This window comes from Oryctolagus cuniculus, chromosome 5 (genome assembly GCF_964237555.1).
Source record: "Oryctolagus cuniculus chromosome 5, mOryCun1.1, whole genome shotgun sequence".
Classification (NCBI taxonomy): Eukaryota; Metazoa; Chordata; class Mammalia; order Lagomorpha; family Leporidae; genus Oryctolagus; species Oryctolagus cuniculus.
In genome coordinates, this window is record NC_091436.1 from 65,371,449 (window position 1) to 65,394,656 (window position 23,208).

Genomic DNA, 23,208 nt, shown 5'->3' on the forward strand with positions numbered 1-23,208 from the left:
GTTCATCGGTCCCTAGTGTTCAAGGTAGTGGCTGGCACATGGTGTGTACTCAGTAAGCCTTTGTAGGTGAATGAGCCTAACTGGATTAGTGTTCCAGGAAGAATTAAGGAATAATAGTATTAGTGGTTCACTGGCCAATGGTTAAGCCTCTGCCTGCCATGCCATGCATGCCGGTATTGCCTATCTGAGTATGAGTTTGAGTCCTGGCTGCTCCACTTCTGATCCAGCTCCCTGCTAATATGCCTGGGAAAGCAGCAGAAGATGGCCCAAGTGCTTGGGCCCCTGCACCCACAACGGAGACGTGGAAGAAGCTCCCAGCTCCTAACTTTGGCATGGCCCAGCCTTGACCAGTGCAGCCATTTGGGGAGTGAACCAGTAAGATGGAAGGCCTTTCTCTGTTTCTCTCTCTCTCTCTCTCTCTCTCTCTGTAACTCTGCCTTTCAAATAAATAAATCTTTTGTTTTAAAAAACTAGTATCAGAAGTTCTAAGCAGCAACAAGCTAAAAATTGTTAGGCTCATAGTTTCCTTCCATTGACATGCCAACAGTTGCTCTTTTACTTATTTTCCGTAGTTTGCCAGTTTAAAATATAATACCTTCTTAAATAAACTTTTTATTTTGGAGTAATTTTGGATCTAGAGAAATGTTACAAAGATAGCACAGAGAGTGCCTGTGTACCTGTCAGCCAGTTCTTCTAACATTAACATCTTAGGTGGTGCTGGTACATCTTAGGTGGTGCTGGTACGTCTGTCGAAACAAAAAAATGAACATGGGTGCGTTGCTGTTTCCTGGCCTTCAGCTTATTAGCTGGCTTGCACCAGTTTCTCTATTAATTTCCTCTTTCTGCTCAGGCATCCAATCCTGGGTATCTGTGTGTTCAGCTGTCATGTCTTCCCAGTCTCCTCTAGTCTAGCTGTTTCTAGGTCTTTCCTTGATTTGCATGACCTTGACATTCTTCAGGAGTACTGTGTAGAGAGTCCATAAAATGATGTTCCCCAGTCTGGGATTGTCTGTTTTTTTCTTTCATGATTAGTCTGGGGCTATGGGTTTTCAAAAGGTGAAGTGTCCTTCATGTCATACTACATGACAGGGAATGCGATATCAACATGATGTCAACCTTCATCATGAAGTTAAGGTAGCATTTGCCAGGCAGGTTTCTGGACTGTAAAGTTGATCAGTCTCTACTTCTCTACCATATTCGTTGGAAGTGAGTCACTCAGTTTCAGCCTTGCCCACGCAGGGAGGAGCGAAGGGAGAAGCTCCGCCTCAGCTGCATTCATTGCTTGGAGTATTTCTGTAAGGAAGGTTTGTGTCTTCTCCCCCATTTTTTTGCTTAGTCAACAATTAGCTATTATCAATGTGGACTTTTGTTTATTTTATACCTCAGTTAGCAATCCGAAAGAATGTTATTTATTTATTTTTATAAAGATTTATCTGTTTTGAAAGACAGAGTTACAGAGAGAGAGAGGAGAGGAGAGGAGAGGAGAGGAGAGGAGAGGAGAGGAGAGGAGAGGAGAGGAGAGGGAAACAGAGAGGAGCAATCTTCCATCCACTGGTTCACCCCCAGGTGGCAACAACCAGAAAGGAGCCAGGAGCTTCCCCTGGGTCTCCCATGTGGGTGACAGAGGCCCAAGTCCTTCGGCTGCCTTCTGCTCTTTTTCCCAGGCCATTAGCAGGGAGCTGGATCAGAAGTGGAGAAGCCAGGACATGAACCAGCACCAATGTGGGTTGCTGGTGTCCATGGGTGGTGGCTTTACCTGCTATGCCACAAGGAGGCCCCAAGAACGTTATTTTGTTGCTTCGGCTGTTCCAGTTTTGGTGAAGTGGCAGCTCTTTCCATCTGGTCCCTGTGGCCTTGGACATGCCCTTGCACTTTTGTTTTCTGAGCACTTCCTTATTTTCTGGTGCTGTAAGATGCTGTAGGTACATCTTACAGTATCCCAGGCCCAGCCCTAGCATCGGGAAATAGTGTAACACAGTACTTGAGAATGGTCTGTGAAGCCAGATTGCCTGGGTTCACATCCTGGCAATCCATCACTTATTAGCTGAATACCACTGAATTAATTACCATCCTCTCAGTTTCCTCATCTTTAAAATGGGATAATAATGGTATTTACTGCATGAGGTTATTTGAGGATTAAGCGAGTTCCTATACACATGAAGAGTTTCAGAATATTGTGTGGCATGTAGTAAGCGCTGTTTAAGTGTTAGCTATTATTGTTAGGGCAGAAATAAAGTCTGTTTTAATTGCTCCTAGAGTCATGCCAGGTAAATTGGGGCACCATATACTTTTGATTGACAGCATCATCTCCATGTACTTAATATCTGACAGTATTTCAGTGAAGGGATTTATATGCAACTTCCTCTCTGCTTTTTCTTCCGTTCAGCCACTCATGTTGTCTCTCTGTCTGCGACTGATTTACTCATTTCTCCACCACCTTTGTGCAATGCAGAAAAACCTATGAAGACGTAAGCCCAAGGTTTGTTTGTTTTTTATTCTTAGCATGCTAACCCCCAAGACTTTGATCTCCTTGAGGTCGTGGGTCCCAACCTTGTCAAACTCTGTGTCCTCAGCTTCTAGTGCATTGCTAGAGCAACGAAGGAAGGATTGAGTCATAGTGATTGACAAGGTCAGTAGTCTGAACCGTATGTTCAGTTGCTGGTTTCTTATTTCTTCTGTAATTATGCCTGGTTTCTCTGTGGTTACCATTGTATGGGAAATCACAGATTTTTGTAAATCTAGAAATAGAGATTGGGGGCTTCACTCAAAATATTTATGATAATGTTCTGCTTATTGTTATTATTAATCCTGTACATCAAAATGGCCATGGTTTCTGCCCAGTGGTGGTCAGCCTTCTGGGCAGGATCATGTGTTACCGACATTTTAATTAGGCTTCAGTGAGCCCAGCTGCAGCCGTGTCAGCAGAGTCTCAAACTATTTTTCACATTGGGGTTGGATAAAATACAATACGTATTTCCCCCACCATTTTCCCTTTGCACTAAAAAAACACAAAACAACCAAAAAACACAAACAAAAAACCCACATAAACCAAAACCGCATACAGAGACTAGGTGCTTTTAAAGGTAAATTAACTTGAGATAGGGCTATTAATTTTGAATGATCAATATTGAACATTGAAACAATGGCCTGTAAGTCTTTTCACCTGGGCCCCTTAAAGGTGGAACAAGGCACAGACGTTGTGGTGCAGTGGTTAAGCTACTGCTTGAGATGCTTGCATCCTATATCAGAGTGCCTGGGTTCAAGTCCCACCTCTGCTTCCCAGCCAGCTCCCTGCTAATGTACCTCCTGGGAAGCAGGAGGTGCTGGTCAAGTACTTGGGTTCCTGCCACCCATGTGGGAGACCCAGGTGGAATTCTGGGCTCCTGGATTTGGCCTGGTCCATCTCTGGCTGCTGCAGGCATTTGGGGAGTGAACCTGCAGATGGAAGATATGTTAGTCTCTTGGTCTCTCTCTGTCTTTCTGGTACACTGCCTTGCAAATAAACTGAAAATAAATAAAGACAAATTTAAAAACAGAAAAGAACAAGAAACACTTTATTTGGCAAAAATATCTGAAAGCAAAAATTCTTTGCAAATTGCTACCTGAAGTTCTAGTAACTTCTTCCTTATTTTAATCATCTTAATGCTTCGCAGATTTCAGTGTTAGTGTTTGGAATTACAGCAGTATGTGGTGAGGTGGTCAGATTCACAGGGCCCAGGTGAATGCAAGCCATTTGGCTACCTGGGCCCCCTGCCAAGGGCAGACCCCTGCTGTGCTCACTCACTCAGTAGCTAGACAACTGAGGTCAAAGCGGCTGCCCCGACATTCGGCAATGACCAATCAGCGTACTCCTGTTGCTGGGGTTTCACTTCTCACCCTTGATCAGAGAGAGTTGGGCTCTCATTTCTTCAGCGATAACCGGTTTTAGGAATGAAATTCCACTCCACTCAGGTCTTGGTTTACCCTTGCTTTGCAAAGGTAGATGCTTTCCTTTTTATTTCCCCCCCTTACAGATTTATTAGGAAGGCAGAGTTACAGAGAGAGAGAGAGAGAGAGAGAGGTAGAGAGAGAGATTGTCCTTCTGCTGGCTCACTCCCCAAATGCCCACACCATACAGGGCTGAGCCAGGTCACAGCTAGGAGCCAGGAACCCCAGCCAGGTCTCCCACATGTATGGCAGGGCTCTAAATACTCGGGCCAGCTTCCACTGCTTTCTCAAGTGCATCAGCAGGGAGCTGGATTGGAAGCAGAGCAACTGGGACTCTTTGATATGGAATGCAGGTGTTGCAAGAAGGTACTTAACTCACTGCACCACGGTGCCTGCTTGCGTTGAGATCTACTACCTCTCAGGTGTCATTTTTTTTTTTTTTTTTGACAGGCAGAGTGGACAGTGAGAGAGAGAGAGAGAAAGGTCTTCCTTTGCCGTTGGTTCACCCTCCAATGGCCACCACGGCTGGCACGCTGTGGCCGGCGCACCACGCTGATCCGATGGCAGGAGCCAGGTACTTATCCTGGTCTCCCATGGGGTGCAGGGCCCAAGCACTTGGGCCATTCTCCACTGCACTCCCTGGCCACAGCAGAGAGCTGGCCTGGAAGAGGGGCAACCGGGACAGAATCCGGCGCCCCGACCAGGACTAGAACCCGATGTGCCGGCACCGCTAGGCAGAGGATTAGCCTAGTGAGCCGCGGTGCCGGCCTGGTGTCATTTTTTATGAGGCTAGTTCCTGGGCTTCTGCCCCCCAAGTCAAATGCCCATCCTCTCTTGTTATGGCTGAGGAGGCTGTGAGGTGCAGGGCAGAAGCACGTGTGTTTGTTGTACTTTGAGCAAACGAAGAAGAGACCCAGAAGCGGTAGCTTTACTGGGCTCGTTACTGATGAACACCCCAAGTCAGGCGCTGACTGGAAAACAGACGCAGCTGAGCCCCTGCCGCGGGCCAGTTAGGTGTGAGAGGCCGCCTGACTTGCGCACAGCTGTGCTGCCGCAGTGGTTAACCTCCTACCAGGGAGCCGGGCTGCCGTGGGCAGCATTAGTCACCAGGGGAAATGATTTGGCCATTTCTGGGGGAATTTGTTGTAAAATAGGTCTATGTATATAATACCATCTATTGTGTCACTCAACACACTTCACAGAGCAAGAACACTTTCTGCCAAGTTTGGAGCAGGTGTCTGCACAGTTGAGCAGTAGGAAAATAGATCAGACTTGCTTCAGGCCTCTTGGTGTCTCTCAGCACCCCTCGGAGCTGTAACCTCCAGAGCTGGCTTGCCAACTGGTCGCTTTCTTTCTGAGCTGGCCAACCTGCCCATTTCACCCATGGGTCCACCAGAACCAGCAGTGGTCTCAAACCTCTTCTTACCGCCTGATCCAGATGCCAGGCTTTTCCCTGGCTCAGTGGCCGCCTTGCAGCTCTTTAGAGACCTGGGCTTTGTCATGGTCACCAGGCTGACCAGAGTGGCTTCTGCCATCAGTAGTGAGGAAAAGCTGATGATCTTGACCCGTTTGCCCTAAATGCAAGCATTGCATGGGAAGACTCTTTCCTTCCAAGGCCCATAGCAAAGTTGTAGACGAATTGTGGCATGACTATGATTTTGTGAGAATGATCACCTCCTAGTGTAAATCAGACATGATCAATTCACAGAGCGGGCCGGTAGCATTCAGCTTGACTGCCCAGGGGAAGGAAGAACAGGCTAAAGTCTGTCTTCTCGGCCACATGGTGATTAATCAGCTCCATCCGGAGCCAGACGGCTGGGCCATATGAATCAGGACAGCACTGAGGAACCCCCAAGCCACAGTCAGAGATGAGAACTTCTAGTCACTCTTCCAGGGCCTGCTCCTGGTGCCCTCCCTCTGTTCCAGAATTAAGTGCTGAAAAGATAGGTTTCCAGGGTGGGAGATGGAGCAAGACAGTCTTTGGGGTCAGCAGATCTGAGCTCAAAATCACTGTGTGCCATGACCGAATTTCTGAACTCCTCCAGGTCTTAGTGTTTTGTCAGTAAAATGGGAATTAAAAGCATCTAATTTGCAGGATTCTTTTTTTTTTTCTTTTAGATAGCATTCATTTATTATAAAGGAGACTTGGAAATTATTTACATGATGAAAGATTTCAGAACTTCAGTGGAATGGGTAGTTTCATGGGGTGCATTTTAGTAGATTTCAGTCTACATATTTTCTAAGAATGTCACCATCTCTAAATAGAAAATAATCCTCGTTGTCTAGAATCACTTTGGTGCCTCCATATTCTGGAAAAAGAACTTTGTCTCCACTTCCGCACGAACTGGCTGGATCTCTCCACCATTTCCTTTAGGGCCTGATCCAACAGCTTCTATTGTTGCTAGCAATACTTTTCCTTGATACTTTTCTGGGATCATAATGCTTCCTTTGGTTACGGTGTCTGTGGCACTGCTTTCAACCAATACTCAGTCAAAGCATGGAAGCAACTTCCTAAATGCTTATCCTGCCATGGACCCCATGCCCCGCTCCTGCAGCTCTCATGCAGTTTTGTTGTAAAGAAGAAAGACTCCCTATTCATTGTCTACTACACGATAGCTATTCAGTTAGTGGTAGATGTCATTAATGCTAGCCCAAAGATGACAGAGTGTGATAGGTCAAGGATTTTAATCAATTCAATTCTAGGTCCTTGTAGCTTATTAAAAGCTTCCTTTAAAGTATTTTTCTTTTCCTAAAGCTCATACATGTTCAATATTAAGTTCTTAAGGTCAGAAGATTCATTCCACAGTTATTACTTTGTGGACTTCTCTCCTCCATAAATGTATTTAAATAAAATTCATTTTATGACTCAACAGTGGTTTTTATAGCGTGCTTTTTGCACTGAACACTGTAATAAGAAAAGGCTTTTTCTTAAGTCTCTGATTTCATGTAACAGGAAGTTCCTGAAAACACTCTCTTCGATGGCACTCTCTAGTGTGTGTGCTTACCCCACACAGAAGCAAATTCCTAGCAAATTGTGAGAATGCTCAGTTTTACAACCAAAAGTCAGTGTAAAACCCAAGACATCTGTGTAGTGACTAGTTAGACCAGGGGAAATGGTGTGTCGCTTGGATGGTTCACACCGAACATTTAAGAGCTTTTGTCTCATGGAAAATCCCGAACATATCAGAAGTGAAGAGGACGATCCACAGAGCCTTGCACTTGGCCTTCCTCCTGCCTCGACCACGGTGAACATGTGGCCCATCCTGGTACACCTGCTCCCTGCTCATTTCACCACCACCAGCTTCTTGGATTGTTTTGAAGCAGGTCCCAGATGCCATTGGTTTCTCATGAGGCACACTCTGAAGGTTGATTCCTTGTCCCTCTGTGATGTGTGCCTCATGCTCGCCAGTGCTGTGCGAACGAGCCCAGGCTTTAGGACCAGATGTGCAGGTGTTCAAATCTAAGCCCAGCCATGAATGAGCCGCCATTCAGGAGCAACCAAGCCTCAGCTGTCGGAGCTTGAGAAGTGGAGGCAGTGCTTCCTAGAGTAATTGTAAGAGCCGAGGGCGATGACATATATTTAAAGCATCTACCAGTGGCCCTCAACTGGCGCCTGCTCAACAGATCTCTTGCCTCACTTGCATCTTTGCTTCCTACCCTGGGAGCCCCTTTGTGTGGCTCACCTCTTTGACCTACACCCATTTGAGTCCCTGGTGCTCAGACCTTGCCATCCTTGTCCATCACAGCAGCTTCCCCACCACCAACTTCATCTAATGAAGATGCAGGCTGTTCCATTCACAAACCAAACTTGACCGCGCAGGAAATTAACTGCTCCTCAGCCACTCTGTGCATGAGGCCTAGACTTTCCCTTATTGCCCCAAATCTGCAGTGTGAGGTCCAGTTGCAAATACTGGATGCTTATGTCATCTTCACCCCTCTCCTCCCTCAGCAGATTGAGCTAACTTAGGTGTCTAGAATGGTTCGCCTGCCTCTTTCCTGCATTGATTCGCCTCCAGTTTTCTGTTGGGCCTGGAATTCGATCTCTGATTGGTGGAGGGCTTTGATGCTTATCTGGCTTCTGACTGATTCATTGGCTGAGGCAGAATCACCTTTATTAGGGCATGACCTGTTGTTGCATGGTATCTCCTGAAGTCTCCATGGGTTGCTGGGAAGAGAGTATGAATGCAATGGTGAGTGAGGCCAATACTTGAGGCTGGCTGACAGGTTGACATAGGCCAAGGCTGGGTAGGCTCAGGTTGAGGTGTGGTAGCACTCATACCTCCCTTGGAAGAGTTAATACACTGGTGAGGGCCAGGGCCAGGGCCCCAAGGGTATGAACACACATGGTATGCAGAAGGGGAAGGAGCCGTGCAATGGGACTGGGTGTGGCAGGCACTTTGGGGAGGGCTGAGGTTGGCCATGTAGGGCCTTGACAGCCCAGGAGGCTTCCGCAGGGCTGCCTAGCTCTCTTGATGCTCCTTATCCACAAACCCGGCCCTCAGCATCTGTATGTGATCATGGGGAAGGTCTTGCAAGCACTGCGCTTGCTGCTCACTTCAGCTGCTAGACAGCTGGGGCTCACGAAGTCCGAGGGCTGCATTTGAAGAACAGCACAAGCGAGAATTCCCACCTCCTTTGGACTCTTGCTAACACTTGAGGTGTCCTGTGTGTAGTGCTCACCACCTGCTACCCTCTTCTCTCAAACTCCCAAATCGGAGGGAACCCCGCACTCTCCCATCCCTATCTGAAACTCACCATTGTGTTCACTTAGTACCTGGCTTCTTGTTCTTCCATCCCCTCTCCTACCTGCCTTGAACCTCCCAGTGTGTCCTACACCTACCCAGCCTGCTTCTTCTCTGATGGGTTTTCCCTAGAGAATATCTTGGTGTAGCTTTGGTCTTTCTCTTCCCCAGACATGAGGAAGGAGGCAGAAGTTGAACAAGAAATGCTTTCATGATCTTTTACCAGGAAGATGTGAAGACCTTTCTTTTCTCCCATCATACAACACTACCTACCATCTGGGCTCCCACTCACTCGCACCCCTCCTCACCTGGCTCGTCCAAAGGAGGTGCTTTGCTGTAGCAGCTGCCCTGAGACTTTTTGCCTGAATCCATTCAGCTTCACTATTGCTGGACTCCTAGTGTGGCTTTTGCCTGTATCAATTTCAACAAAGACTTATCCAGATGTTCTCTGAAAGAATTTGAGGAACTATAGGCCCTGCACTCTTAAGTTTTGTTATCTGGGCTGCTGCCTCATTCTTTGGGCTTATCCCTGATTTTTGGAACCAACCTGTACCATGGAATCCTGTTGTGGCATCCTAATGGGGTAACCAAGACTTGGCCACCTCCTTCCTTAAGCATGCGTGTCGGCCTGGCATTCTGAGATTCTTGAGTGCCTCATTGCTGGGACCTTCCCTGTAGTTGGGATATCCCTGCTATTTCCCATCATGTTTCTTAGGCTGACAACTTGACCTACACATGGAAGCTGTGCCCTGCCTGCTGGCATGCATGGTGCCCAGCACTTTTAGCTGCACCTGCCTGCTTCTCGGTGTGTTGCCCACTGTTGTGCTCAGGCCCTCTTGGTTTGGCCCTTCTTGCTCTAGACACAGGCTGTTCTCATTTGTATGGCTTTATTATTATTAGTGATACCGTATCTGAGGAGCCTACTGAGTTCCCTTGTACTAGCTCATTTATTCTAATCCTCAGGGTCAGGTGGTATACGCTTCTTACAGACAAGGAACTGAAGCTCTGGGAGGTTTAGTAACTTCCCCAACGTGTGTCCCTCAGTCCTGGCAGAGTGGGAGTCTCCACGTAAGAAATTCCTAGGAAAGTGAAGAGATACAGATTTGTGGGTCTTATCAGAAGAAATTTTGGCACAGGTTTGGTGTGAGGATCAGGAAATATGTGTTTTTTAACAATTGTGTTGATTTAGAGATAGTTGGTTCATGGGCCATCCTTTGGGGGCTATGCAATATACTATTCTTGCTTTAGATCAAGCTAATTATGGCCTTTGTGTTCTCTCTTATTGCACCGTGTAGCTCATGGAAGAATGTCCCGTTGCGTGTAATATGTGAGACACCTTTTGCTTCTGTCTTTGGAGACACCCACGGGTCACGCACGTGTAAGTCAGTTCCTTTTGGAAGTCGCAGACGTGGAACGCATGCCATCACAATTTGGGGCCAGATGAGGAAATCTATTCTGTAAAAGGAAAGCCAGGAAGGGTCAACAGAAAATGAAGATGATTAGCTTAGAAGATGAGTTCTTAAAATCCTGCTGGTGGTCTTAGGTTATTGTAAGCAAAAGCCTGGAAGGTACCATATTAGGCAAGCTGTGAATTCCTTAGCTGCATCCAATTTGGGTAATTACTGGGCAAGAATAATAGGAGAATATGTGAAGCTTAGGGCAAGACAAGGCTGAGAGGTGTCACCGTCTCCATTTAGGCAAGAGTGTGTTCTATTTCAGGGCAGCCAGAATCCGTTCCTGGTGTAAAAACTCCCCAGTAGCTGAGAGAACTCTCTGAGTATTTCCAGTAGCAACCATCCCTTAACAGCAACCAGCTTCCTCTGACCTGAAGTTGAACTGACTAAGCAATTGGTCCACCGCGGATCTGCTGGATGGGAAAGACATGTGGACGCAGCTCTCAAACCAGAACAGCACATTTGTGTTCTGCATGACCAGTTGCTCTCAGGGAGGTTTGGATAGCATGAACCCATTGCCCAGAGCATGGTCCCCATTGGCTCAACCAGCTGAAATTGGGTTTCTGATGACTAAACTCTGAACCCACAGTGACTCCATCAAATACTGGTACCTGTGAGATTCAATCTGGAACTATGAACCAGATTTTTTTAAGCTTCAAAAAAAGTAAAAGAACAAAAATATCATTAAAAAATCTTCTGTTGCCGTCAGCATTGTGTTGCAGCAAGTAAAGCCAACACCCGTGACACCAGTATACCAAATGGACACTGGTTTGAGTACCAGTTGCTCCACTTCCAATCCAGCTCCTTGCCTGGGAAAAGCAATTGAAGATGGCCCAAGTGCCTGGGCCCCTGCACCCAGGTGGGACACCTGGAAGAAGCTCCTGGCTCCTGGCAGCCATCTGGGGGGTAAATCAGGGATTGGAAGATTCTCATTCTCTCTGTCTCTCTCTCTGTCCCCATCGCCTTCTCTTTTTAACAATGACTTTCACATAAATGAGTAAATCTTTTTAAAAAATCATCTATGCAGGCTTAGGGGCCTCAGGGCTGGGTAAAGGACACTAAGAAAACCAGAGACTAAATTTTATACTAAGGAGTGGACATTTGGAAAATGCTGCTTTTCATACTAACCAAATATAAGACTTGGTACAAATATTTGAGCACACATCTCAAATGTTAACTTCTTTATTTTCACTCTATTTGAAAGGCAGAGAGACAGACATGGAAAGAGAGCTTCCCTCTGCTGATTCACTCCCCACATGCCCACAATGTCCAGGGCTGGATCAGACTGAAGTCAGGAGCCCGGAACTCCATTCAGGTTTCCCATGTGGGTGAAAGTACCCGAGCCATCACCTGTTGCCATGTGGGGTGTACATTAGCAAGAAGCTGGCTAGGAAGCAGAACTCTGATATGGGATGTTGGCATCCTAAACTACAAACTAACCTCTGCACCCAACACCCACCCCAAAACAGAAAACTTTGTGTATCTCAGATATGTGGTTAGATAATTCAAGTTATACAATGGAGAGATTCAAGCAGAGGGGAAGTGAACAGATATCCAGAGAGTCAGAGGCAAACATGGGGGTAGGATATGTTTCTGGCTTCTCATCCTGTGCTTAGTTCAATTAAATCTCAACTATTCCAGTGCACAGCATCACTCTGTATTTGCCCTCCATTTTTTTGCCTCAATACAGGGTCTTTCTACTGCCTAGGTTTTGGATGGCTCAAGAATTCCCTTGGGTTAGAGCTCTTGAAATTTATTGTGCATTTGACAATGAAGAGCTAGTATGCTGAAGGCTGATCCCCGACAGAAATGAAAGTTAACCTGTGCCAGGAGAAACCAGCAGTGATCCAGCCAAGCTGTCAGTGAAGCTCCTATGGGAACGTGTGGTGCGTGTGTGAGAGATGATACAATTGGAGCCCAAGCTGTGCACATGAGGGACATCCTGTGTGTAAGCCTGGGGGATACAAATGAGACCACCCTGTCCAAACCAAAACCCCAAACCCTGTACTTCCTTAATAGAAATTCTCTAACAAACATGCTCATAATTAACACAGCAATTATTGTACAGTACTTTCCGCGTGTGTCAATCAGGGTGGGGAACATTTCTTCTGCCAGGGGGCATTTGGATATTTATGACATCGTTTGCAGGCCATACAAAATTATCAACTTGCGAATTTGCTTGCTATAGATTTGCTAAATGTCTAGTCCCACCTGGGATTACCTGGGCAGGGCCAGACCAAATGGTTTCGCTGGCCTTATGCAGTCCGCAGACTGGATGTTCTCCATCCCTGTGGAAAAGCCTTCCTTTCTCCGACGTTCCCTGCCCTGTAAATCCACAATGAAAATTCGCACGGACCCTTCTCTCATCCCTGCTTTATGTGGAACACCTTCCCCCTGGGGCTAGCCCACCCACTTGCTGGGTGGCCCTTCAAGGGAGGCCAAAGTGAACTTGGGTCCCAGTGTGAGAGATCCGCTCATGATGCTAGGCATGTCCACTTGCTGAGGTCTTCTAGCTTGGCACGCAAACAGCACGGCTGCACCAAACACAGGCTCCTCGTCTCTGAGTTCAGCCAAAACCCTAAAATTCTCTGACCCAAACAGATCATGTTTACTTGGAAAAGCAGTGAATTCTGGGATGTCAGGGCTGGCTTTGAAGTTCTCCTTCTAAGACAAGGATATCCTTTTATATATCACCCTGACTTCTACTGGGTACTTACAGTTTTTGAAAACAAGCCTACAAAAGCCTCTTGCCAATAAGTCACATGCAGTTGGAAGGTTGCCTGTCTGGCCTTAAACATTTTGTCTGTGCAAACTACTTGGGGGAGACAGAGGGAGAGGTGGTCAGAGAGGAATAAACACAGCTGGCTTCAATATTGGAAGCCGAGATAGGCCTTTTGCTCTTTCTTGTGGTACCTGCTCCAGGGGTCCCATCAAGCATGAGCATCAGCGAGCCCTGGGGTGCGCAGGCGTCCAAGCTGGGAAGGTGCCGGCGGCTGCACGTCCCTTCCTTACACTCTGCGGTAACTGTGTCTTCCCCTAGGCTTTCGTGTCAGCATTCTTGGGTGTCACTAATTGTGAAAGTTCCTCTTTTTGCAGAAGGATCTGCGTCTTCCTTGCCTTGTAAAACTCATCCTGAATTGAAGCTGCTGCTGTGAAAAAAAAAAAAAAAATCCCCAGGCAACAAGCAGAGCCTTTCTGATCTAAGTTATGGGAAAGTAGACTTTTCTTTTCTATTTAAAGGGCTGTGAGTCTTCATCATGTATTAGTAATTCTAGCACAAGAAAGTGTGATGTGGACTTGAGTTCACAAAGGAAGGCAATCTTGAAACTACGCATCCATTTCTGCTCAGAAAGATCACTTTCAGTTTTTACGAAAAGTAGAAGCAATTTTGGAATTGGAAGTGAAGTCACTTTTAAAGCAGTGATTCCCACACTAAGAGATTTTTTTTTAAGCCAGAAGATGTTCATACAATTTACTAGATGGTAAGAATTCGGTATTTATAGCCAAATGCAATAAATGTTGGCAGGAATTCGTTGTGTTTCTTACCCACATGCAGGGTTCCTTTAGTACTCTCATGCTGTAGTACTTTTCCACCAGACTCTTCTCTAGCTATGTTCTGTTACCCTGTGAGCCTTCGGAGAGGTTGCTTCTCTGTCCGTTAGCTCGCCCTGCTCTGCCTCCTCCACCTTCCTTCCCACTCCACATGTTCTAGCTGGGGGATCTCATTTGTCCTCCTTATGTTAACGACCTGACGACTTCTAGAGACAGTTATTCAGCGTCTACCTGTCTTCTGCACTTTAAACTTGAATGGGCAACAGGAACCTCTAACCCAAAACATTCCAGTCTCCCCACTCCTTATCCAACTCGCCCTCCTCACAACGGCTTTCCCTGGATTCCTTTTCCAATACCCAAGCACCTATGAGTCTACAAGTCATTCAGACACAGCTCTTCTTCCTCTTTCCTTAAAGCCCTTCATGACTGAACCTTGTGAACTTGCCCCTTTCACTTGGCTCCAAATTCTCCTGTCTCCTCCATTCCCACGGTCACTGCCACAGAGCAAATCTTACCCCAAACTTGGGCAATAACTTTCCAGTTGGTTTCCCTGCTCCTGGGCGGGACTTCCTCTGATCTCTCCTCTCCTGCTCAGACTCCCTAAGAATATGAGATGGAGACTAAATCCTTTAGCCTGCCGTGCAAGGGTCCCCATGGCCTGGCTTCCTGTCTTCAGCACCGTTACCCATCCTGAAATTGTGACGTTGTCTGAGTTTCCGTGCTGTTTCATGTCTTTGGGCCTTGCCTTTGATCACTCTATCTGCTTAGAATTTTACTTTCTCACTTTTCCCTGGTGAATTTCATTTAATTCTTTGAGACCTGGTTCAGGTCCTCAAAGCCAATACAGTCTGAGCTGGTGGGCTTTGTCCAGTCATGTTTCCATCCAGAGCACTCACCTACTAAATAGTAGCTAAGTAGGGGCTGGTGTTGTAGCACTGTGGTTAAGCTACCACTTGAGATGCCAGCAACTCATGTCAGAGTGCTGGTTTGAGTCTCCAGCCCCTCTGCCTCTGATCCAGCTGCCTGCTTATGTGCCGGGAAAGTAGCAGATGATGACCCAAGCCCTCGTGTCACTGCCGTTCACATGGTAGCCTCAGATGGAGTTCCTAGCTCTTGGTTTTGGCCTAGCCTAAGCCCTGGCTGTTGTAGGGACATTAGGGGAAATGAATCAGCAGATGAAAGATCTCTCTGTCTCTTCTCTCTCTCTGTTACTCTTCTAAGTAAATAAATCTTTAAAAAAAAAAAAAAAGTAACAGCTAAGTAGTGAATTCAGTGGTTTCCTAAATGTTAGTAAGGGGCCGGCGCCGCGGCTCACTAGGCTAATCCTCTGCCTTGCGGCGCCGGCACACCGGGTTCTAGTCCCGGTCAGGGCGCCGGATTCTGTCCCGGTTGGCCCTCTTCCAGGCCAGCTCTCTGCTATGGCCCGGGAGTGCAGTGGAGGATGGCCCAAGTGCTTGGGCCCTGCACCCGCATGGGAGACCAGGAGGAAGCACCTGGCTCCTGCCTTTGGATCAGCGCGGTGCACTGGCCGCAGCAGCCATTGGAGGGTGAACGAACGGCAAAGGAAGACCTTTCTCTCTGTCTCTCTCTCTCACTGTCCAATCTGCCTGTCAAACAAAATAATAATTAAAAAAAAAGAAGAACACACAAAAGCATGATCCCCCCCTCCAATTCGTAGTCAACACGTGAAGGAGATGATCTAAAAAATCCCAAAGGGATGTCAAAGAGAAAATAGAAGTGATATCTCATGTCACAATAGGATACTTTCCAAGGATTCATCGTCTGCTTTTCTGTGTATGCACCTCTCTGGGTCCCAGCACTGTGATAAAGGCTGCTTTGCCTGCAACCGTTCAGCAGACCACCCACAAAGAGCCACTGTTGTAATGTGGAGTTGTGTGCACTAAGAAGGTGCTAGAATCTGAGTATCAGTGTCTCCCCCTAAGTTCTTATGTTGAAATCCTAGTGATGATGGTATTAGCAGGTGGGGCTTTTGGGGATTGATGGGTTCATAAGGGCTGTGCCTTAATGCATCAGATTACTATCTTAACTGAAGAGACCCAAGAGAGACTCTCACTGCTTCCGCCGCATGAGGATACAATGTGAAGGCCACTGTCTATGAATCGTAAAGTGAGCCCTCACCAGACACTGAATCTACCAGCTCCTCCATCTTGGATTTCCCAACCTGCAATGCTGTGAGAACTACCCTTCTGTCATCTGTACACTATGCTATTTTGTTAAAACAGACCAAGTAATTGAAAATCAAAGGCATTTCATCTCACAGGAGTTGTTTTTCTGGTTCAAATGGAGAATCTATCCCTTCCAGGGTTGATCTGTTTGTTCTAACATTTATTGGTGAGGTAGGACCAGGAGATCCTAAGACCTGATTTTCATATGGTGGTGACCTACCAAGAGGCCCAGGGTCAGAAAGACATGTGCATGGTTTGGCTCAATTGCAAGCTGCTTTCTCCCCAGATTAGCTTGGAATCAGAGGTTATATACCCAGAGAATTCACCTTGCATGTTCAAGTTGCTGGTCTCCAGCTAACCTGGACAAAAGAACATGGCTGGATTAGTTGCTCAGTCTGTGGGCTTGGAAGGGCCGACACTGAATGAGCCCCACAGCCAGCAGGTGCAAGTCTCAAGGCCCACAAGCACCCAGCCTTAACCAAGGGAGCCGACTGACCAGGCTCTTGATGGCTGGAGTAAGAACTGGAAGCAAACAAGGACAGATTCCCCAGTTTCCTCTGGGGATAGGCACTCTTTCATTTCCGAAAGGTTTTTAAGCACTACAGTTAAAATCCCGGACAGCCCGCGGTGGAAGTTACGTTTGACCACCTCCAGACTTGAGGCTGTTGTTTTTGTGAAAGTCTATTTTAACCAGAGGAAATCCTGTTTCACCAGCAGCCCTGGCAACAACCCGGAGATGCACAGTCTCAGGAGTGTTGTGAGGATACGGGCCCTCTTTAATCTCAGAATAAAAATATTTGATGTTTACAAGGTGTATTAGTGTAATTGGAATGTGTCTGCCTGTCTGCCAGTCTTCCTTCCACGGTGCGACCTCATAATTAAAGAGCAGTGCGTTCATGTGGCTGCCTGTTTATCCCTTCATAGCCTCTTGTGAGCAGTCATGGTCAAGACCATTACCCTGGGCTCTTAGAGAGCTCTTCCGGGCAGAGACAGCTGTGGCCAGAACAAAGAGGAGGCCACAGTCCACTTATCCTCCCAAGCGCTCTGGGGCACGGTAGGAAACGAGACAAGTACAGCTTGGATTATTAGGGGCACCTGGCATCCTACGGAACTACCAATGTGTGTGGAATTGTTCCCCCCAAAACACAATACATATGTATATATATATATGTCAAAATTGATTTTTCTTTAGGTTAAAGATCAGGAAAAAAATACCTACCCTATCATTGCGTGTATACCTAATTCTCTCATAAGTTTTCAATTTGAGCTGCTAGTGTCTCAGGATTCCACTAGCTGGAGCCTTTGCCAGTCACGTGCACACTAAGAACTCCGATTTCCTAAGCATGATTCTGCATTGATTCCCACTCTCTCGTCACCGCAGAACCCCAACAGTGCTCAGCTAATAGTAGGTGTTCCAAATACGTACTAAGTGAATCTCCCCCAGTCTTGAATGGGAATGAATGAATGAATGAATCTCTCTGCAGGTTCTTCTCCTCCTTGATTAGAACGGAATTCCCCACCGGGGTGTCTGCGTGTGCTCAAGCTGGCTTGTCGACCACAGCTACCTTATGACCTCTGCCTAGCTGTGATTTTCCCAACTGCGGCTCCTCTTGGTGCTTGAGGGTGCCCCACGGCTCCAGCTCTTGCTGCCCGCCTCCCTGCTGGTGGGGAGGGGCTGCACTGCACCCCCATGCTTGCTTCTCTTCCAGCCCCTGGAGCTGTGCTGCCTACAGTTTTGTTCTTTTTTCGTTGTCTTTTAAAAATTACTATTAACACCTCATACTAGTATGATATATTTATCATAAGTAACGAACCATGCCAACTTCCCTTATTATTTTATTTTTTTTAATCCAAACTCCCTGTATTCCTCCCTCTCCCCCCATCCTCTAGAGATAACCAGTCTGTTCAGACTGAGATACCCACAGCTTCATTCTCAACTTTCTCTTACCCGACCACTCTCCTCCCAGGAGCCCAACCCACCTGTAGACAGCAGATGAGGACATACCTTCCAATCTTTCCCCTTTCCATACTCTTGACTCTCCTACATCAAATTTATAGATCCTTGGCACAGGAAGCCTCTCTTGAGGCTGAAATGAAAGATATCCTTACCTCTCTGTTTTCCAGCTCTGGTTCTAGAAATATGTACACCCAGGCTCCACCCGCAGGGTACCCGCATCCAGTGAGTCGGAAGCAGAACCCGGGCATTTATTTGCATTTCCCAGGGCTCTGAGTGTGCCCAGGGTTCTGAAGCTGAAGGTAAGCAGCTCACACAGTGGAGGCCTGATAGCAGTGAAGCTGCTGGCTAGAAAGTGATTGTGTCTTTTATTTGAATGGCACCATATTTGGATAAAGATACCTTGGTCATGCTAACAGAAGATTGAGACTGCAGTGGAAGCACTGAGCCCCTGGCCCTGTGAGTTATCCAGGAGGGATTGAATGACCAGTCCTGTGGGATGCTGCAGGAGAGAGAGCTGCATACGGCTGGGCTGACTTGAAGATGCTGTGATTCTATTCCCCGGGAGGACACACACGTACTGAGTCCCTGCTGTGCATTTTGGGAGTATGAGGGAATAGTCAGATATGCACCCCCCCCCCCCCCCAGAGCGCATAGAATCTAGAAGGGGAATCATGATTCTTCCCCCACTGACTCATTGATTCCCTTTGTCCAGCAGAGTGGCTAAGTCTTTTTCGAGCACCTAGTCCAGGCAGCGTGAGAAGCTCTGGGGCTGTGGTGGTGCCCACACGAAGCCCCTGCTCTCATGCTCCTCACATTCTCATGGAGAAGACTGACAATGACCACGCAAACACCCCACTTACACACAACCCACTGCCAACAGCACAGAGAGCGTTGTCTCACGCAAGTTCTCGGTCAAGTGGGAGTTCAGGGAAAGCATGCCTGTATAGGGAGCTCATGGTTTACCACAAAGTTGTCAAATTCAAATGCTGAATAACACGCTTCACCCAACCAATGGCATTGTTATGCAGGAAAGAGCCAACCTATAAGGGCTGGGATGACCAGACTGACCATGGCTCCGTTCCTGCTGCTTCAGGGAGCAGGGTAGGGGTGGGGGTGTGAACACAGTTCTCTGAAGAATGAGTTCACAGGGGGCATGGGGCAGAGTCTGCCTTCTTCATATTTTGTATCACTTCAACCCTGTGGCTTATGGGACTGAAATGAATTGAAGTCACTTGTCAGCTGATCTTTCCCTTACACCTAGTAAAGACCCAGAGGAATGAGCCAGTTGACAATTACACAGCATTTTCTATTTGAAAGTTGTTTTTCTCAACCACAAATCTGAAGTGTGTCAGAGGAACAATTTTGTGATTCATTTGGGTAACACTGTCTTTCCTGGAATGAAAAGATCCCTGTTCATATAGAAATTGAAAAAATAGTACACCCTTATTTTGAAATTACAGTTCAACTTGCAGTTGACACAGATTTATAAGTGAGAACGGTTCCAAGTGGCAGGTGCTCTTCCAATGTACTGGCTCTGAGGAGGTATAGTACAGGAAGCAGGAGTCTTAGGATTGATCCAATAATTGTTTTTTTGGGGCAGCTCACTTCTGCCCTCAGATACCTACTCATCTCTGCTGATACTTCTCAGGATGCGTTTGCATTGTGACACCTGTTTAGTACACAGAGACGTTGACTTTATTGACTGCTGTTTAAAACCTTATTCAGGGCCGGCGCCGCGGCTCACTAGGCTAATCCTCCGCCTAGCGGCTCTGGCACACCGGGTTCTAGTCCCGGTCGGGGCGCCGGATTCTGTCCCGGTTGCCCCTCTTCCAGGCCAGCTCTCTGCTGTGGCCAGGGAGTGCAGTGGAGGATGGCCCAGGTGCTTGGGCCCTGCACCCCATGGGAGACCAGAAAAAGCACCTGGCTCCTGGCTCCTGTCATCGGATCAGCGTGGTGTGCCGGCCGCAGCGCGCCGGCCGCGGTGGCCATTGGAGGGTGAACCAACGGCAAAGGAAGACCTTTCTCTCTGTCTCTCTCTCTCACTGTCCACTCTGCCTGTAAAACAAAACAAAACAAAAAACCTTATTCAGTTATTTCTCATACGTCTCAGGCCTGTACCAAGTTTGTTGAACTAACAAGCAGGCAGGATATACCCCTGTTTGAGAGCAAGCATATTTCTCTTTGATCTAGCCCTTTCTAGATTCTCACTGTCCCCTGCTCTGTAACACGAAGTCCAACATCTGACACTTTCATTTCTTGGTAAATATTAATTTATCGTCTTGAGGAAAGGGCTGTTTGTAGATTTCTGGATGCCTAGAAAACTGTCTGAGAACTTAGATTCACTGATTGTATTTGGCATAAATGAAAATGTTGAAGAAGAAAAAGAAAGCAATCCTGGAATGTAAGGAACTGTGGGTACTTGGCAAATGCACTGGTGATTATTTATGCTTTTTTTTCCCCTGGTACTTTTTCTCCTACTGAAATGTGATCACCATTTGTTATTAGTACGAGGGTTCCAACAGCATCCAGATCTGAATGTAAACTTGTAGTTGAAAAACATACTTTGAAATACACCGCTTCAAGATTATTTGGTGCTTTTTCCTTGAAAGAGAGTTCTGAACTATTTCATACTTCCCTTTAGAAATGAGGGTTCTTTGAACAAGTTGGGACTTCAGAAAAGTTACAACACACTGTCTTCAATCCATCCACAGACTGTCTTTGCACGCAAGCACTCAATTGACGTCAGCACCCGGTGAAGTTCTTTTTTTTTTTTTTGCCTACCACTGGGAACTGGGGGTGGAGGTAGTGGGCTGAGGTGCCTGGGTCTGCCCGAGTGCTAAGGGTGAGTGGACAATGACGACATTTGGAACGTTACCGTTTTCTAATAAAATTGAGTCTCATGCTGTTTTCCTATAGGGCAAGAAAAAAAAAAAAACAGACTCAGAATGACATTGATTCTGGGAACTTTTGAAAAAAAAATCTTCCATTATCTTTGATAGATCGGCGACTATTTTATGGTTTCAGAGGCCTGGATAGCGTTAAAGGATTTGACGTTTGATTTTGGAAAACTGCAACTGAACTGATTTTATTACATTCTTTGAGTCTGGTGTGCAAGTGGAGATCATATGCCTTCTTGTGAGCTGAGGCTTCAACACAGAAGACGTGTTCCCAAGCACATGGGTTTGAAATTGATGACTGGTGAATTTCAGAAACATCTAGACCCCGGACATTTTTGAGATATAAAATAACTCATTATGTGTGTTCAGCATTTCTCAGTCATCCTTCTTTCTTGCCCAGGCTATCTACTCACTTCCAAAATTTCCTGTTTTATCAAATGTGCACAAAGAATCGTGTTTCATGAGTTAACTATGACTAGGCTTGTTCCGCATCATTAGCAAACTTTTCCTGTGTGCTTCTGTCCCAGCACTGTATGGAAATGTCAAGAAAGTTTTTTCATCTGGTTGGGGAGATAAGACATAAATACAAAGCATTTATGAGAATGAATCTGCCTCGAGGTGGGTTGAAGTCTCCATGTAATGTTTAGAGAAGAGAGGAGTGGTAGTTTTTTGGTTGAAGTGGAAGAAAGCTTCATGGAAGAGCTAGAGCATTTAGTGACTTTGAAGATTTTGAAATATCAAGAAAGACAATAGAAGATGGGAAATTTTAAAATTGATTTTGGGTTTTTTGGGTGCTAATCATGGAGTCATGTGTAGACCAAGTTTCAGATTGAGCTATGTCTTCTTAGAGGATAGACATGTGCCTGTGAATTCTTATTGGACTGTGTCCCTTTTATTTATAGCGCCCATATGATTGTGCTCATCAGGTTGTTACTAATACTGATAAAATTTGTGGGCACAGGAACATTTTGAAAAGAACATTTTATGCATTTTTTAGGTCTTTAGCTAATTTGAAGGGGAAACTGAACAAAAAAGGAGTAACCAAATACTGTGAAACCCCTAAATTTTTTGACCTTAGGCCAGGTGTCTGTTGTGAATCTTATTAATTCTAATCATTTTTAGCTTCATTTAAATTAAGTAACATGAACATTTTTTTTCATTCAATTCAAGTATAGTTTTACATAGTTGACCAACCTAATGAGTATTTATTGAGTAGCTACTATGTGCTCTGAGTTTTCTTACATATCTATTTCCGATTTAAGTTCTGTCTTATTGTTTGAAATATTAGTAACAAAAATTACAAAGCTGAGTGGATGAAAGTATTGATTAATTGTGTGAAGTCCAGGAAAGGTAAATGTAAAAGATACTTGGAATAATGAGAGATTTAGATAGCCAATGGGAAGAGAGGACTTGCAGGCAATTGGAAAGGAAGGGGAGAAAACCCTGAGGCTGGAGAGAAGTGTATGCAGGGATTGGAGCGACAGAGTGTTTTGCAAACAGTTTTGACTTTCCTTACTTGAGTGCACAAAAAGGAGAGTCCTAAAAGAGTTTTATTTAGCATTATTTGACAACATTTCTCTCTCTCTCTCTCTCTCTCTCTCTCTCTCTCTCTCTGTCTCCATGCACACATAAAACTTCCTAATTCCCTTGATTATCTTTGTAGTTGATACTAAAAAAAAAAATTCCTTATCTTTACTGTAATTGGCGGAAAACTTTTGGGATAGTTACATTCTTACTTTTTAAGATTCCAGATGAGGTTTTCCATGGTAACTAATCAGATTTTGACATGGTTTTTAAAATATCAGTAAATATTCTAAATGAGTGAGTGGCAGGGTTGAAATTTTGATGTTTTTGACAAAAGTCAAAGCAACCAAGACATGTTCCCTTTCAATAGATTATTTGGAAGTAAAAGTTAAAAAACTAAGTATGAGAAATGCAGAAGTTATAAAGGGAACTTGACAATCTATTTTTAGACTATTCACCAGACACTTTTCTTGGCTGGCCCAAGACCCATTGAAAAAGTGCTTGTCCAAGAAATTATACTCTAATCTAAGTTATTGTTTCTAAATAATACACATATGAAACATTTGCAGACTTATTTTGGTGGATAAAGCATTTTTTAAAAGATTTACTTATTTATTTGAAAAGCAGAGTTTCAAAGAGAGAGAGAGAAAGAGGGAGAGAGAGATCTTCCATCCGCTGGTTCACTCCCCAGATGGCTGCAGTGGCAGGAGCTGGACTGGTCTGAAACGAGGAGCCAGGAGTTTCCTCCAGGTCTCCCACATATTGTAGGGACCCAATCACCGGGGCCATCTCTGTCGCTTCCCCAGGCACATTAGCAGGGGGCTGGATTGGAAGTGGAGCAATCGGGACTCGAACTGGCACCCATATGGGTTGCTAGTGTTGTAGGCGGCTGCTTAACCCACTAAGCCACTGTGCCAGAACCTCAATAAAGCATTTTAGGAGGATGGGGTTTTTCAAATGTGGATGTGC

The 23,208-nt window shown here is 45.9% G+C and overlaps 1 pseudogene; it reads right to left on the reverse strand.

Moving 5' to 3' along the window:
- Positions 1-6,150: 6,150 nt before the first annotated feature.
- On the reverse strand, positions 6,151-6,458 carry LOC100355705 (10 kDa heat shock protein, mitochondrial pseudogene; annotated as a pseudogene).
- Positions 6,459-23,208: the final 16,750 nt, after the last annotated feature.